Source organism: Amblyomma maculatum, chromosome 7, assembly GCF_055883805.1.
Source record: "Amblyomma maculatum isolate TAMU_Amacu chromosome 7, ASM5588380v1, whole genome shotgun sequence".
Lineage (NCBI taxonomy): Eukaryota > Metazoa > Arthropoda > Arachnida > Ixodida > Ixodidae > Amblyomma > Amblyomma maculatum.
The window spans coordinates 122,682,064-122,699,454 of NC_139350.1; positions in this window are offsets into that span (position 1 = coordinate 122,682,064).

Sequence of the window (17,391 nt, forward strand, 5' to 3'; positions counted from 1 at the left end):
ACGATGCATGCTGGTAGATGTAGTCATTCGGCCACTCCGCCCGCCTGAGTGCCGGCGTGCCGCGTTTCCGAATGGTTTTTAGCTTGTGTGTATGCCCGAGTGCATTAAAAAACAATTCGCCTGTTACGTTCCTGGGCGCCATAACAATAGCACAAGGGAAAAGCAACTCTGGTTTTAAGTGTAGCTTTTCAACTCGTTCGTTCGAAAATCCTTCGGCGCTGTGATCGTCGTAGTCGACAGCTTGTATCGAAAATATTCAGGGGCTCCGCAAAAAATTTTTATCCTGCTGATATTTGATTGCAGTGATTGATAACACATTCGTGTGTGATATGCGATGACAAATTAATAAAATCATGATTAATTGGTCAATTTGGGATATAAGAATTGTAAAAATGGGTTAAAAGTTGTCAGAATGCTCAGAATGAAAAGCCAATGCTTGTTGATGCTATTTAAAATATTCAGGAAATGTAATTGATCAATTAGTTAATTGACCCCGCCGGGGTGGTGCAGTGGTTACGGCGCTCGACTACTGTTCCCAAGGACGCGGGATCGAATCCCGGCCTCGGCGGCCGCTTTTCGATGGAGGCGAAAAGCAAGGCGCCCGTGTGCTGTGCGATGTCAGTGCAAGTTAAAGAACCCCAGGTGGTCGAAATTTCCGGAGTCCTCTACTACGGCGTCTCTCATAGCCTGAGTCGCTTTGGGACGTTAAACCCCACAAACCAAACCAAACCAATTAGTTAATTGAACTAAAATAAATACACAAAATACAAAAAGGGCTTCGTAAGTGTAAAAGTTTAGAATGAAAAGCTAGTGCTTGATGATGCTAATTAAAAAAATTTGGAGTTCGTAATTGATCAAATAATTAACTATTATCGTGATGGTACATCAAGACCTAAACTAGTTTCATATATTTTTGTTTTGTTATATTTGTTTTCAGTTTTTTGTTTGTTTTTATTGCGTTTTATACATTATTAATTAGCACCAGCAAACAATGGTTTTCCGTTCTGAGCGGTTTGATACGATTGAAAGCATTTTTAATTGTATTAAATTATTTCAAATAATAAATTCATAACGCACATTTTAAAAATTTTTCACTACTATCTTGACGCATTGACTTTTCATTGACATTATTTGGAGACCTTTGAACCCTCTTTTCACTTTTTCATTTTTCGATTAGTTTAATTCATTAGTTGATCAATTACACGTACCATATTCCATGAAATAGCATAATCAAGCATTGGCTTTTAATTCTGATAATTCTGACGCATTTAAGCCCCTTTCTCTTTTTATTCTTTTTTTTCCAATTATTTAAATAGAGTGATTAATCAATTACACATTCTAAATTTTCTTAACATCATCAATCAATAATTTTCAATCAGAGCAATTTGACATTTTCGAAGCCCCGGTTGTGGAATTTATCATTTTTCAAACTATTTCAATTAATCAGTTAATTACGCACTCTAAATTTCCTTTATTAATCATAACGTATTGACTTTTATTTCTCAACATTTTAACACCTTCGAATTCCTTTCTCCTATTCCTCACTTTTTAAAATTTCTCGAAGTAAATAATACATTAAGATAATTGAAGTAAATAATTGACTAAGATATTATAGAGCGTGCAATTGCACGCTCTATATTATCTTAATTACAATAATCAAGCATTGGCTTTTCATTCTGAGGGCATCAACCTCCCTTATCTGTCAATAAAGTTTTTCTATCAGCCAGTCACAATTCTGAGCATTTGACCACTTCTGAACCCCCTTTCTCCACTTTTTCATTTTTCAATTACTTGAATTAATTTATAAATTACGCACTTTGAACTTTCTTAATGTGTATCACCAAGCATTGGCTTTTCCTTCCGATAATTTCAACACCTTTGAAAGCCCTTTTTCAAATTATTTTGTTCATTCCTCATTTCTTTAATTCGTCAAATAACTAGTTATACAAGTATTTAACTCGCCATCGCCTATCACACATAAATCAGTTATCAATCACTGGAATATTGCCATGATATGTTATTTTTATTCAGCCCCCGATTATTTCCGACATGCGGTGCCGACTATGTTGCCGCCTTTTTTACCATACTAAAAGAACAAACTTGTTTGCTTTCGTGACTATGAGGCTTTTGTGCTTTTGTTTTACGTCTTATCTTATCTTAGTCAGTAAGCACCCCACCAGCTGTATCATGCCCTACACTTTTCCTGTACTTGATGCTATCACTTTTGTTTCTTGTGTTTTAGTTTCGCGAGATGGGTATTTATTCCGTGCTTTTCAATAAAAAGTTTAGTTGTGAAAAAGCGCTCTTGTTGTGTCCTTCTACTCTTGGTCCTCGTTTTTCGCGCTACCTTCAAAATGAACAAAAGGACGTTTCGAACATTTGCCTTGCATGTAACAGTCAGCGCAATTTTCTAAAATATTGACAAATTTTTCTCGGCGGGGAAGTCTGAGAAATGTACGATAAGTTCGTGTGAAGAGGTGATTACAGGAGTGCAGAGCATGTGCGCGCGCTGACCAGCTGACTACAACTAACATGGCGGAGGAGAAACGTCTGGAAATCCGGCGCATGGGCAGATCGCTCGGTGGGATCGGTCTATTGCCGGCTTTAGTTAGCGAGTAATTACATAGTTAATTTTGCTCAGGAATTGAACTGTGAGCTACAACGTAAGTCATTATCAAAAGAAAGCTTACATCGAGTATGATTCCAGAACACTAATTACCGATCTTAGTTAATAGCCAATCAATTAATTGTCATTAACAATTACACTTTAGGGTACACCGTCAACTCGTATATCACAGTACAGCTTATGTCAAGGACGATTCCGGTACAGGTCTTATTTAATACCTGATCATTAGTTAATTGTCATTAACAATATAACTAGGCTACAACGTCAAGTCGGATATCACGGGATAGCTTATAACGAGTAAGACTGTAATACACTAATTATCGGTCTTTGTTAACAACCGTTAATTAGGTAATCCTGATTAGCACTTGAACTTTAGGCTACGTCATCATATGTAACGAGATAGCTTATGTCGAGTAGGATTCCAGTACTCTAAATACTGGTCTTAGTTACCAGTCGCTAATTAGTTATTTACTTTAGGTGACAACGTTAAGTTGTGCACTGAATTTTCTTAATTTGCCTCGGCAAGCATTGGTTTTTCATTCTGAGCATTTGGCCCCTTAGAACCCAATTTTTTCTTTTTTTTCATTTTTTCGATTATTTCATTGAATTGATTAATTACACTCATAATTTTCATAATTAGTATTGTCAATCATTGGCTTTTCATTTTGAGCGTTTTGATACCTTTGAACCCCCTTTTTCAAATTTCCAATTTTTTGAGATTGTTTCAATTGCCTAATTGATCGATTACGCACTCTAAATTTTCTTAATTAGCATTATCAAGCATTGGCTTTACATTGCGACCATTTTAACCAATTTTCACCCCCTTTCGCAATTTTGTTTCATTTCTTGAATTAAGTTTCTTAACTCTTCGTCCCCTATCACTACCAGTCAATCATCAATCACTATAGAACCACAAATTACCAAGTTACGCTTCTTTTTACTTAGCCCTGATTATTTCCAACCCGAGGTGTAGACGACTACAACTATACGCCGACGGCTTTTCGTCCCAACGAGCCGAGCCGTGGGAAATTTTCCATTTTGTGAGAAATTCAAGCCTCTAAAGGAAAATAGGAAATTTATTTTCGGGCCATTGAAAACGTGGGAAATTTCGGCTGTCGCTAGAAACTGCTGTTACATATATGTTTCCTCGGGAAAATATGTAGACACGCGATGAAAACGCCGAGCTGAGATTTTTTGGGCACCATAATTCCGGCCTGTCTTCCCTTTCCTGCTTAGCCTTGGTTGCAAAGCCAATGAAATGCGCGCGTGGCACTCCGCACAAATGCCCAGAGTGTGGCATTTCGGATTCAGTTTTAGGAAGGTCGAAAGGGGACAGTTTCATTTTGTCATAGTCAAGTGCGTGATATCTTCATCTACATACTGATTCCCGAAACGAATTCAGATACATTCCGAACAACTTTCTGCCGCTCTGCAGCCAAGGCCAGGGAGGAGACAGATTTTTGTCCTTGTGCCGTGGACACGACCATGCCTCGGTTCAGTGGTGCGGAGGGGAGAAGGGGATAATTTAGTATATAGAAATGGTGCAGGGTCGCTAGGGGGGAGGGATTAGCGCAGGCCGCTTTAGAAACTCTACGTCTGTGTCAGCCTGCACAGATAGCTTCGCTAGGGTGGCTGGAGTTCTTCAAGGCATCTAGCATCTCGAAGGCGCCTTGAATAACTCACGGTAGGAGAACTATCCCATTGATTAACGATATGCGAAGGATCTGTTTTCTTGCGGTACTTATGAAGGCGCCTTGAATAACTCACGGTAGGAGAACTATCCCATTGATTAACGATATGCGAAGGATCTGTTTTCTTGCGGTACTTATGAATTTTATTGGGAAAATCCAGCTGATTAACGTGGCAACACTGTATCGGCCGAATCAGCATCACAGTGAACCATGCAAGTACGCCGTCGTGTCCAGGAGGAGGAATTCTCTGCTTGGTTGAAACGGATGCAAGGCCACGCTACTACTTACCGTCAACACAAGACAATTGTCGGGGCCGAACACCAGTATGACAATGGCATCGGCAGCACGCTACTGTTTGAAACGCGGGCAGGAGCCCTGCGCACACTGGTGTATCGGCGCCGATACGACTCTTCCCCCGAAGTCCAAGCAGCTATGTGTCGGGTGTGTGGTAGAGCCGATGAATACGTCCAACACCTGGTTCTCGCATGTGACAAGCTATTCCCGCGCCCCACCGACTTTGCCTCAGGCGCTGAGCTTCGCCCCTCCTCTGCCCAGCGAGGATGCCCAAGACGGTTTACCACTACCAGGGGCCGTTACCATCACCAAGGGATGGCTGACCCAATATGGTGGGCTTTGGTACAGTAGCTGGAATAGTTATTGTAGCCACTGTAGCTTTGGTGCGTGGCATGCAACCAAGAGCGAGCGTACCCCGAGCTGCAGAACATAACGGGCACTAGCTGCTCAAATGTGTTAAAATCCCTCTAGCTTATAGAGGGGCTTTAAAGTGTGTGGTGCGCTGGGTGTTTTCCTTGTTGTTGTTGTTTCTTTTCTGCCTTCTTTCTCTTCTCTTTAGTATCTGTTTTTCGACCGGGTCTTTACCAAAGTGTCCACCCGTTACAAAGGGACTGACCACTAGACCATTATCATCATCATCATCTTGGAGCTGTCACCCCCTCGATCGACCACTGTCCAATTTTCTATAACGCTATAGCTCTGCCTTGGATAAATGCGCTGTCGAGCTACTGTCGAGGACGTTCTAGAAGAATAAGGCAGCTGTTTAGGAAAGGGTGGATTATCAGCGAATTATAACCCATCGTGTCCACTTCTTGTTTTTTTTTTTTTGTAGCCGAATGTTTACGGCGGCGGCACAGAGCACGCCAAGCACACACACAGTTCCCACGTCACCACCGCACTCGTAGTCACCCCAATGCCACACGCAAAAATGGAGGAACTCAGATGGCGTCGGATAAAGAGAGCAACTCAGAATTGCCAGGAACGAGAGGCAGTCATTCAATACGCGAACGACGCAGCGGGGTGGAAAGAGTTGCGACTCAGAAGGATAAGGAAATAATGCAATTGCTGACAGTTCCATGTACTGATTGCATGCGGAGCTTTGCATGTAGCACGTCGCCGCACCTGCGACCTATTCCAGCAAGGTATTTGCAACAAGATCGATTCCAGCAAGGTATTTGCAACAAGATCGCCCCGGCGCATTTCTTTGTAAACTTCTCTGGCGATGTTTGCGCTCTGCATCCCACAAGTAACTAAATGGGTAAACCTCGGCGAAGCAACTATTGCTTTGTTCTTGGCTGTGGTACCGGGTACTGCAGCTTCATTGGTGGATCCGATATCGGAATGCTCTAGAGTTATCGCTCCTGAAGCAATTGGTTTTAGTACATCCTGCGAAAGAGGGTGCTAGCACCACGTACGTTGTATGCAACTTAATTCATGGCCGCTGATGATATGCGCATATACGTAGTCTTTTAATGTTTATTTCTGTTCAAAATGGAGCTCACAAACGGCATCTGTCATTTCCAGTGACTTGCGGTGCAATTTGCACCTCCATCTGAGCACTCCTTTCATATGTTGCACTGCCGTGAGACACGGGGAAAAATTTAAGTGCGTAATGAATTCACGTTCGAGCGCAGACCCTGTGGAGCATTTGTTTGGAATAATAGTGTAGTCGATATTCGCGCCATTCTCCAGCATTTTATTAACCTTGCTCGATCGGATAATTAATTATATTGTCGGTGCCAACGCCCCTTCAGAAGCAGTAAATGCACTACTCAGTGTGTGTGACAAGGTCCAAACTACGAGCCCGAAGCATGAGCTTCAATTGTTCGAGGTACTTACATATCAGATGAACTCGAAACTTATTCTCACGTTAATGCAGAAACAACAATTAAGCGACGTCCAGCACTATCTTTTGTTGTGGTCGACACGCACGCACGCACGCACGCACGCACGCACGCGCACACACACACACACACACACACACACACACACACACACACACACACACACACACACACACACACACACACACACACACACACACACACACACACACACACACACACACACACACACACACACACACACACACACACACACACACACACACACACACAAGCACGCACACAAGCACGCACGCACGCACGCACACACACTGGCTGCTGCCTACCTCCTTATGTCATAACGAGGCCCCATCGTTCTCTTTATTTGTGTTCTGTTTCGCTCCGAGGAGATTTAAGAAAAGGGGCGTTTTGAAACTGCTGCAAACTATTTTGAACCTTACAGTTGGTCATGGCTACTTTCGAACATTGGTGCGGCTGCAGTTATGAACCGCGCTTTGCAACCACATGTGCACAACGAGAGGACGTTCTCGAGCTAAAGGCGAATTCGGAGAATTGGTTACGAGTGCGCTGGACAGCCTCCTGAAAGCAACTCAACGCAAGAGCACGGTTTGAGAACTCGATTCTTGGGGACGTCGCAATCGTAAGAGTGCGTGCTGATATGACAGCATGCTTGCAACGGAAACGTTCCGCAGCCGAGACATGGCGTAACTGCGTGAACGTTAACGACAAATTGTAAACAGCAACAACAACAACAACAACAATAATAATAATAATAATAATAATAATAATAATAATAATAATAATAATAATAATAATAATAATAATTGGTTCACAGGAAAGGAAACGCGCAGGACCTGTCACAATTGTTCTGTGGACACCTGCACCGTGCCCGAAGGCAAGGAAGGAGGGTGGGAGTGAAAATGGAAAGAAAGAAATAGAAGCCGTAGTGGAGGGCTCGGAGTAATTTCGACCATCTGGGGACCTTTAACGTGCGCTGACATCGCACAGCACACGGATGCCTCGATGCCTCTCCGTTTCGCCTCCATCGAAACAGATTATACAAGATTTAGATCCGGAGGCCTTCGAGCGAAGGTTCGAAAACTGCACAACAAACCAAGCGGCGACTGAGCTGCGAGCGCAGGTGCAACCGATTTCGCACCTACAGCATCCAAAAGCGCGGCTTCTGCAGTGGCGCCATGTCACGCAATTGCATCCCGAGTCGTCTCGACCCAGCTCCCCGAGCGTATATAGCGCAAGGGATATGGCTTCGGGCATGCACCTGTCCAATTTTATTGTAAATACATCGCCGTAACAGTCACTGCTGAACCAGCGCTCCCTGCCTCTGCGGCAACATACAGAGACGGCGACCACTAAGAAAACACAAGGCGACAGTGCGCTCTTACTTCGTCCGGCGGGCGCGAAGTCGCCTTCGGGATCGCTGGCCTCACTGCTGTCCCGTGCACCGAACCGTCGCAGTTGCTTGTAGCTGAAACGAGCAACAACGTCGTTACACGTTGTGACTTCTACCAGAAATATTAAACGAAGCACAAACCAAATGCTCGTGCCAGAACAGCGCTGCAAGACGAGGTGAGGAAGGCAAACGATTAGAGCCTATTTTCCTAAAAGAAAAGATTCTTATCTCCCAGTAAATGACTGCGACACTAGCGCTGGATCTCTTCGCGAACACGCATAGGCTGAATATATACACGTATAAAAATCGAGGAGATACCACTAAACAGCAGAATTAGCTTTATCATGTTCCTAGAACTTGGCAATAATGGTTTGTCGGATTCAACGGCCCAAAGCGACTCAGTCTACAAGGGGATCCGTCGTGCAGGGTTCCGGATAATTTCGACGAACGCACAGTACACTGGCGCTTTGCGTTTCGCCTCCACAGAAATACGGCCTCCGCGAGAGGGGTCTAACTCAGGTCTGCGGGCTCTGTAGGCGACAGCCGTAACCACTGAGCCGTAGCGGTTGAGCCCCTCCCGTGGATATAGGAATGGTATAAAAGCTTTCGAGGTTACATTCCAGATATGACTATTCGGCTTTGTGTATCGATAAACATCTCCCCCCCTACGATTACCCACACGAATGAGCGAGCATAGGGGCTCGTTTTCGTGGTATTAGCGTTGATAGCTTCGCAAGTTTAGAACTTGCACAGAATATGGTCAATCATAATTGCGGTCATTGCTGGACCCATGACATGGGTCCAGTTATGACTGCAATTATTCCAACATGTCTCCGACAAACTAAGAGTGGATCCGTATGTCCTGCACCTCAGGGGGCTGCAGTATGTAGATAAAATAAATAACCGTACACTACACTTGTCATTGCGCCACATAAGCGATTACAGCACCGATGCAACTGAGCGAAGACAAATACACCAGGCCAGTTTTTTTTTCCATTTCACTCATTTTATTTCGACACCAGGCGTGTCGTTTAACGCTAAAGGTAACAAACTTCGTATAAGTACACTGTCTGCCGGCTTGCAGACTGCTTGTGATTTGCGTTCTTTTTTTCTCTTGTACGCAGCAATGTACAGTGTGCGTCGCTCTAAAAAAAAGTGTAAAATTAAGATACAAGTCAGAAAGACGAATGACCCATCTTGAAGTAATGGTCCATCTTCAGCTGCGGCTGTCCGTCAATAATCAGGAGCTGCATCCGAACAACGGCGCCCTTGAAATTCGGATCGTCGGCGGTGGGACTCTTGCGTGGCTTCGCTTTTTGTCGGCGACCGCAACACTGCTTCAAAGTCACCGGTGTCGAAGACTGCAGAGACCCTTCGTTAGCAGACTTGGCGACGGCTTTTCTGTCCGGTTGGGTATTCCTGGGGCAGGCGGAACGTCGCACCTGTAAAGCCTTCCGCGGGCTCTTGCCCGAAGTCGCCTGTTGACCTTCAAATGCTTTAGCGGACATAGCGACAGCTTTTCTGTTCGATGGGGTCTTCTTGGGGCACGCGGTACGTCGCACCTGTGAAGTCTTCTGTGGGCTGCTGCCCGAAGCCGCCTGTTCACATTCAAATGTCTTGGCGAAAATAGGAGCGCGAGCGGAGCTCTTCGCCTCATCGGAAAGCGGTGACACTAGTGGCACTGCCTCCGAGAACGAAGTTTTGAAGTTAGTGTCTTCGGTTATGGGGCGCTTGCGCAGCTTCACTTGTTTTCGGCGATCACAACACGGCGTCCAAGTCGCCACCGTTGAAGACTGTAGAGAGGCCTCCTTAGCTGAATTGGCGACGGCTTTGCTGTTCGGCGGGGTCCTCTTGGGACTGGCAGATCGTCCCACCCGTGAGGTCTCCCAACAGCTCTTGTCCGAAGTCGCCCGTTCACCATCAGACGTTTTGGCGAAGACGAGGGGGCGAACTGAGCTGTCTGCAGCGTCTGTCAGCGGTGACACTAGTGCCGCAGCCACCGAGGACGAAGACTCGAAGTTATGATAATCAGTGATGGGACGTTTGCGTGGCTTCGCCTTTTGTCGGTGACCGCAACACTGCCTCGAAGTCACCTCCGTCGATGATCGGTGAGGCGTTTCGTTGTTAGCGGACGTGACGACGGCATCACTGTCCCGAAAAGTCGGTGCCCCCTCGGGGCTGGCGGACCGTCGCACTCGTGAAGTCGCGTGCTCATCCTCACATCTCTTATCGAAGAGAGGAGCACGATCTGAGCTTGTCGCCACATCGGCCAGCAGTATAAGTCCAGTGGGTTTCAATGGGGACGTCGCCGCCGCTTCAGAGGACGAAGACAACTGGTGTTCCATAGCTGGACAAGTCTGGCTTACTGTAGAGTGTTCAGCAGACATCTTTTCCGCCAAGTCGCGAATAATCAACAGTTTCTCAGTCTCTTCAAACGCGTTAAAAGGCACTACTCGCTCTAATTCCGTGCAGTGACGTGTGGAAAGGTCCAGGGGCGGGGGCGTCATGGAGCATTTCGCTTTGTGCGGAAGGCCCCAAGTCATCGAGACAGATCCGCCGCTGGAGGAGTCTTTCAACCAGGCTCTCGCGCTACACTCACAAGGTTCGAGGCGTTGGCCTAACGGAGGGACGATGTGAGGTTGACAATCAATAGGTTCGTAACTAAAAGGAATTGTCGGTATACCGGAGTATCCGCTGGAATGCCGCGCGTCCTCGGTTGCTGCAGGCTCGTCCAGCGTCAATGGATCGGCCGTGGCGGGATGCGATGCGTAAGAACTTTGGTCCCTCTGCGACGCCATCTCACGCTCGATGGCCTTGGCTGAAAATCGTTCCTGCTGTAAGCTCCGACGAACCTGCATAATCCAAAGCAAAACAACATCGATATGAGTGATGTTGTTTCAGTAAGACATTTTTTTATAATGAAACCAAAGCGACGAAACCGAATAATCTTTCGTCATCGCACTGCGATATGCAAGATATGTTTCATAAACGCCCATATAATCCACGTTTCTGTGTGAAATGGCACCTTTGCCGCACACGGTAATCTGCCGTTCTCTATCTCCTCTTCATTTACACCCTTTCGAAACTGCACGCGCGGTCTGCTCAGGATAAAAGGTACTGGACATTTTTTTAAGCCTCTCTCAACAGCGCTCTTTATATGGTGACGATCACCTTTAGCAGTCGTTGGGCCGCGGGGCCCTGTCCACCCCTTGCCATCCCTGGCCATCTGCACGCACTCCTGAGAACTGCAGCATACTTCGGAGTACAAGGAAATGCGGGAAAGGAGGCGAACCGATATGCGTGAACACGAGCAAACCGAAAGGGATCAAGGAGTGTCTGGGACCTTACAAGCAAACAGGCCAGAAACCTACCTAGAGCCAAAACTGGGACAGTCATGACCCCCAGATATTGGTCGAAAACTCTTACATCACGGTCGCATAGCAACAGAAGAAGACATTCTAAGAGCCTGTAAGGAAAATTCACCACCAAAACATCTCCTATCGGCACCCTCACAGGAGGGCTGGCTTAGGCTCCAGAGGGACAAGAACACAAAAACAAAGCTGGCGAACTGGGTGGGAGAAGTCGCTCCCCGCTAGGGGGCCAATGATCTCATCCTATCGATCTTTTCGGCCAATAAAGTTCCTCCAATCCAAGTATTTGGCAGCTGTAGTTGAGACCATCTCTGAACTATAGGAGCCTGGTTGCGCACAGTGAGCGCGCCAGCAGAGGGCAAGCAGTTGGGCCGGGGAACAAGAGGTGAGGGGGCTCAGCGCCGCGAGACCGTACAACGGGACTCTCCGGCCACTTCCAGGCCTCAAAGCGTTTAATGTTATTTGGCATTGGAGTCTGTTGTCCTTTCTCCTAGCGAGCCGACGATCATGAACTTGCCACGTACGCAAGGAGGATCACAAGTCGCACAAATAAAGGTAAGTGAGTGGGATCGGAAGGCGTCTCGAAGCGCGCATTCGCCTCGCGATCTTCAACGCATAGACGTTGTCGTACGAACGCATGCGGGCTGGTCCAGTTCCTACTGGCTAGTCCTGATCGCGATGCAAAGAAAATTATTCTGGGCTTCACTCCGCCTGAATCAACGTAAGAAAGCATTTGGCATGGCTTTGCTCAGCGGTTTAGCACTGGAGACCGCCACTGATTGGCAAAGTGGTTCATTGTCTTTTTTTTTTTTTTTTTTGTGAAAGGAAGTATCTGTCACTTCTCGATGGTAATCTGCACTTACAGTTAACGGCATACAATCGGAGATAAATATGTCGTCGGTTTGAATCCTCCTCGCGAAGTATAGCCCCCAACTTGACTGGCAGATGTATGATAAATGCGGAGAAACGGCATGAATCCACCTTGAAGCTGCACAAGCAGCAACTTCATCACAATTATGACATGAATCACGTTATGCCTATCCGTTGCGCCTCGCAGCGGTAGTGCAGTGTTAACCATGCCCGACTACTGTACTGGAGTACCCGGGTACGATCCCGACCGCCGGCGCTGTATTTCGATGGAGGCGAATCGGAGAGGCGTCCGTGTGCTGTGTGATGTCAGTGCACGTAAAAGATTCCCAGGTGGTCGGAATTGCTCGGCAGCATTCCACTGCCTTTCCTCTTGCTCTCTTTCCACTTTCACTTCCACCTTCCTTCCATCCACGGTGTCTCCTTTCGTATACGGCGTGATGCAATTGTCCACGGAACAAGTGCGACAGATAGTGCGCCTTTCCATTAATATCATACTACTATTCGTTGCCACTACCTGCGGACACATTCTGCGGAGACATCCTATGGACGCCACAAATGAGCAGAGTAGGACGCTCGCCCTAAAGAAAAAAAAAAAAAAAAGGAGAGAGACACCGGCTTACCAAATGGTAGGCGATGCCTGCACGCCACTAGGACGCCTCCTCTACTTGGACGCAGTTCTCTCCAGAACGCCGGCCGTCGTTGGCGTGCGATGGCTGCCGGTTGTCCGAGCTGCAAAACGCGAGACGCCGAGTCACGGTCTGCGTGTCGCCGTGTTTACTTTGTTATGTTGGGATCCTGTCAGCTTCGAAATAACTTGCTGTCCGCGCCGCTCGCTTCGTTGCTTTCACAATTTTGTACTGCATAACAGCTGCATAGATCGAACAATTGGAGACAAATTTCATCTACACATACGCTTCTAAGCTATACTACGCTGCATCTTAGCGAACATGAACTGTGCCGGAGACTTAGCTGGGCGCGATCAGCTGCCCTATTTTAATTGGTGGCGATCGCGCGCTCGTAATTGAGCATGCTAAGTAATCGTGCGATGTGAAAATAACGGTCGTTAATGTTGAAAGAAGGCAATAAATACGGCGCGGTGCGCAGTCGCAAGCTTATCGGGACGTTCGCATTAACACTTGACCTGCCCCCATCTGTTTCGCAAGACTGAACACCGAAAGAAACCGGCAACACACAAATATGAGTAATACGAAGCACGAGTGAAAAGGAAACAATATCCTGCGCTGCAACGGATTCTATTGGTGCGCACAACCAAATTATAGTATCCCAGGTCGACATCGGTGAGTTACTCGCTTCAACATCACGACGGATCATGCGCGGAGGAAAACGGTGCATTGTGCTAGCAGGCAGGCACGAACGCGACAACAAACGTCGTGCGATGAATGCCAGGATCGCGTCATGGAAGCGTTCATACTTACTCAGTCGTGCGGAGCCTCCTTGAAACCACGCTTCCCGCGCCACTCGTAGCCCTTGCTGAGGACTGCGCACTCTCCGTATCGCCCTTGCAATGAGTACAAGTGAAACTCCACCCAAAGTAAAGTCCAACCTCGACCCAAAATTTGTGGTAAGAGTATGATATTCATAGATGTCGCGCCATCTATGGAGTATGAAACAAACTGCAACTGGGTATTTGCAATTCTGTATTTTTGAAAATTGCTTGAGATTTGCCCGCAAGGGACGCAATGCGCTGTAAGTTTTCCTATTTTGGTGAAATTGATGCGCGTTTATTTGGTGCAAAGGGATAGATGAGATATCTTTACTGAAATGATCAAAGCACTAACAATGTCGCTGGCAATGCGTGCTTACGTTTTATGCCCTCGGGTCGTGTTTCTCTTTAAAGCCGACAAGCCTACGTCGGGACTTTTTCACGAAGGCTGCAGGGAGAGGCTATGCGCCAAGATGAGCTGCGTCGATTGGGTATATGTACCCTTTGGCTGATGTGGCGAATTAACATTCGAGGAAAAAATGACAGCACTGCAGCTTTCTTTAGGCGGAGTGTTACTACAATGTTGACGATACTCCGCTGAAAGAAGAAGAAGAAGAAAAAAAAGGAACCGATGGCCAATATATGAAACTTATTTATGCGCGCTGTGGACATAATGTGAAATCATATGGGTGCGAGGTTAAACGTTCCCCACTTTCGGTTGGTTATTAACGTGCAGGAAAGAATACAGGAGAAGCCCCAAATCTCCGAACTGCTTTGCGCTGGCAGTTACGTGTTTTTGCGCAATTAAGTATGGGCGTATGGGATCCTTAGGCAGACCAGGGTATTATAATAGTAAAGGTGGCTGCATCGCGCGTATAGATAACCGTGGCCGGTTGAGCTTTGAAATTGGTTTCTTGATGTATGTAACCGCTGCCTTTTGCGCGAAATTTTGTCTCAAACCGCACGAAATTAGACATAGTACCCCTCATCGCTCCCCAGAAAGGAAGAAAAGGAAGGTTGTCGCTGCACATGCTATTCAACAGGAATTCATGGACCTCACGACATTGTTTTAGGATCGCAAGTTTCTTTACGGATGAACAAAAAAAAAAAAAAAAAAAAAAAAAAAAAAAAAAAAAAAAAAAGCTCTGATCATGTTGGCTACGCGGCCATAGGAAATACCTTGCGATCAATAGAACGGGTAAACGCAAACTTAGCTACTTTCTCAGCCGAACTTGTTTGGTTTGCTGTGAACTCCAACTCAACTCAAATACAGAATATCAGTTATGCTTTCTCTGTCACATTGGAACAGGTGGCAACGAGGAAGCTAACCGGACAGCTAGTACCTTTGCGAATAGAGCACTAAGCGAAGAATCAACAACACACCGTCCAGAGACTACACGTCATCCTTGCTTAAACAAAAGGAGTGGGACTTTGAGCTCCATAACAAAATCCACAGGGCAGGAATCGGGAATGGTTCGAGATAGTCATGTGTCGTCAGCGAATTGGCCGTACTCGCCTAATCCATAGCCACCCCTTCATATAGGTGAACCTACCGGCCTCTGAAGAGTGCTCGGAGAGCTTAACATTGACAGATAATTCATTTGTTCGTCCAAGGTAAATGTACGGTGAATTTTTCCCCACGGCCTCGATGTGAGGCCATCGCGACTGCGGCATGACAGTCTGTAACGGAGCCGTTCCGGCGTTAATTAATGCGAAAACAAATTACTTCACTATGTTCACAGATTTCTGTCCGCGCAGACCGTGTCCGCAAAATCGTGTCTGCTGCAATTATGAGTAATTGACAAGCGGTAGAGGTTAATGAGTGGTGTCAAACGATAGAGGGTGACGTAATAATGTGCCCGAAAAAATAATTAGGCCAATAAGTGAATGAGGTATTTAATTACAAGCAAAAAATCTAAAAGCTGTCCCCAGCAGTTGTAATTGCACGAGAAGTGGTAGATGTTAATGAGCGCTATCAATTGATAGAGGGTGGCGTAACGTTGTGTGCGAAAAATAATTAGGCCAATAAGTTAATAGGTAAATAATTAGATCTAAAAAATGTAAAAGTAAAGGCGAAAATGGCATTATTAGCCAATGGCGTGGCGCCACATTTGAATGTACCGAATACTAAAATAGTTAAATGAGTCAGTTAGGGTGACGTCAAGGATGTCACGTCACGTAACCTGAAGTCGAGCCAAAAAAGGGCATAGGAATGGATTGGCGCGCAATTTGAAAGTACCAAAGACTAAAATGGGTAAACAAGAAGTGAATTAATGTTACGTAGAAGATGTGACGTCACGAAAACGAAAATAGAGCCGAAAAGGGCATAGCAATGGATTGGCGCGCAATTTGAATATACCAAAGACTAAAATGGGTAAACAAGAAATGAATTAAGTAACTAGAAGCAACCAGAAGCACCGAACAGCAGCATCCGTGCTTTCGCATTACTCCAATGTAGAATCTGCAGTGCTCTTTAATTTTTCCCCCATCCGCTATGGAATGGACCCGTGGCAGTTGAAGCGTCACAGGAGCCCATCGGCACGAAATGAGGCAGCACGGTTGTGCGCTCAGCGCCAGACAGATTGAGGGCCGCCAATGAGGGGAGCCTGTCTAGACTTTCCGGCGTGAACGACTCAACGTGCCTGCAGCTGCCAACAAATGCTTGGTATCTTATAGCCGTACGTTCTGGGAAGGTACTGGGGGCCGCACATGTGACACACGATCGTTCGCGCATGAGACCATCACGAGCCGATTTTGCTCGCCTCTCTGGAGCTCGGCATGTCATCAGAGACGTTCTCCGCTATGCACCACGCTGCCCGCCGAGTTCGCCCCCAGAAGAGCGGGTTCTTCTTACTTGAGAGTGACCGCTTGCTCTTCCGACGCTCAACCCACAAAAACAAAACGTGGGCGTTCAACCGCGGAGCTGTGGCGGACGTAACCTGGCACCTACACAAGCTACGACGGCCTCCATGCATGATGCCGTTTCTGGCGGCTCCGAGTACGGCCAAGAGGTCGCCCGGGATGCTGGCCGAAGAAAACAAATGAAGGCACGTTAAAAAAAAAAAAAAAAAAAAAAAAAAAAAAAAAAAACCTCTTATCCTACGCAACGCGTTTGGGCCTATCAGCATCCGTAGGGTCCTATCTGAAGTAAGATGTGTTGTCGGCCTAGTTGGTGCAGTACTTCAGACATCTTAAGTTGCGCGAACAAAGACCCACACAAGACAGGGTACAGGACGAGCGCATCTGAAGGCAGCGCTCATGAGAAAGCCCTGCTCAATGGCGAAAAAAGGTGGGGAGTTGAGGGCAGCATGTGATTTAAGAGCGCCCGCTTTAGTTGAAATTGAAATCCGCCACCAAATGTCGGGATCTCAACCGTCGCGTGATAAAATATCGAGCGCTCCGTCGACATCCGTAACCGCCGAGAATCGACAAGCGACAGCTGCATATAGGCGGTTTCACATTATGCGACGCGCACGAAAAATTTCGGTCCAGTCGCGTTGTCGTTGCGGCGCAAATCGCAACAGCCCTTTCACATGCTTGCGGCACCAGCGATTTCTGTCGGTGCGGCACGAGCGGCGGCATCATCATATTTTACCAACAATAAAGGTAGAACATGCGTAAGAATAAATGCAGTATTTAATTTATGTTTTTTTTTATTAAAATATAAAACACTTTATGCAAAATAGACATTTTTAACGTTTTCGTTTTGTATGCAACTACGTACTACCGTACACTACCGTCACATCAGGCTGAATTCCATAAGCTGGCGCCCGTCTCGTTCGCAACGATCGCTGCGACGGGAGCGGCGTGCGACCAACATGTTGGAAGTCTGTCGCAGCC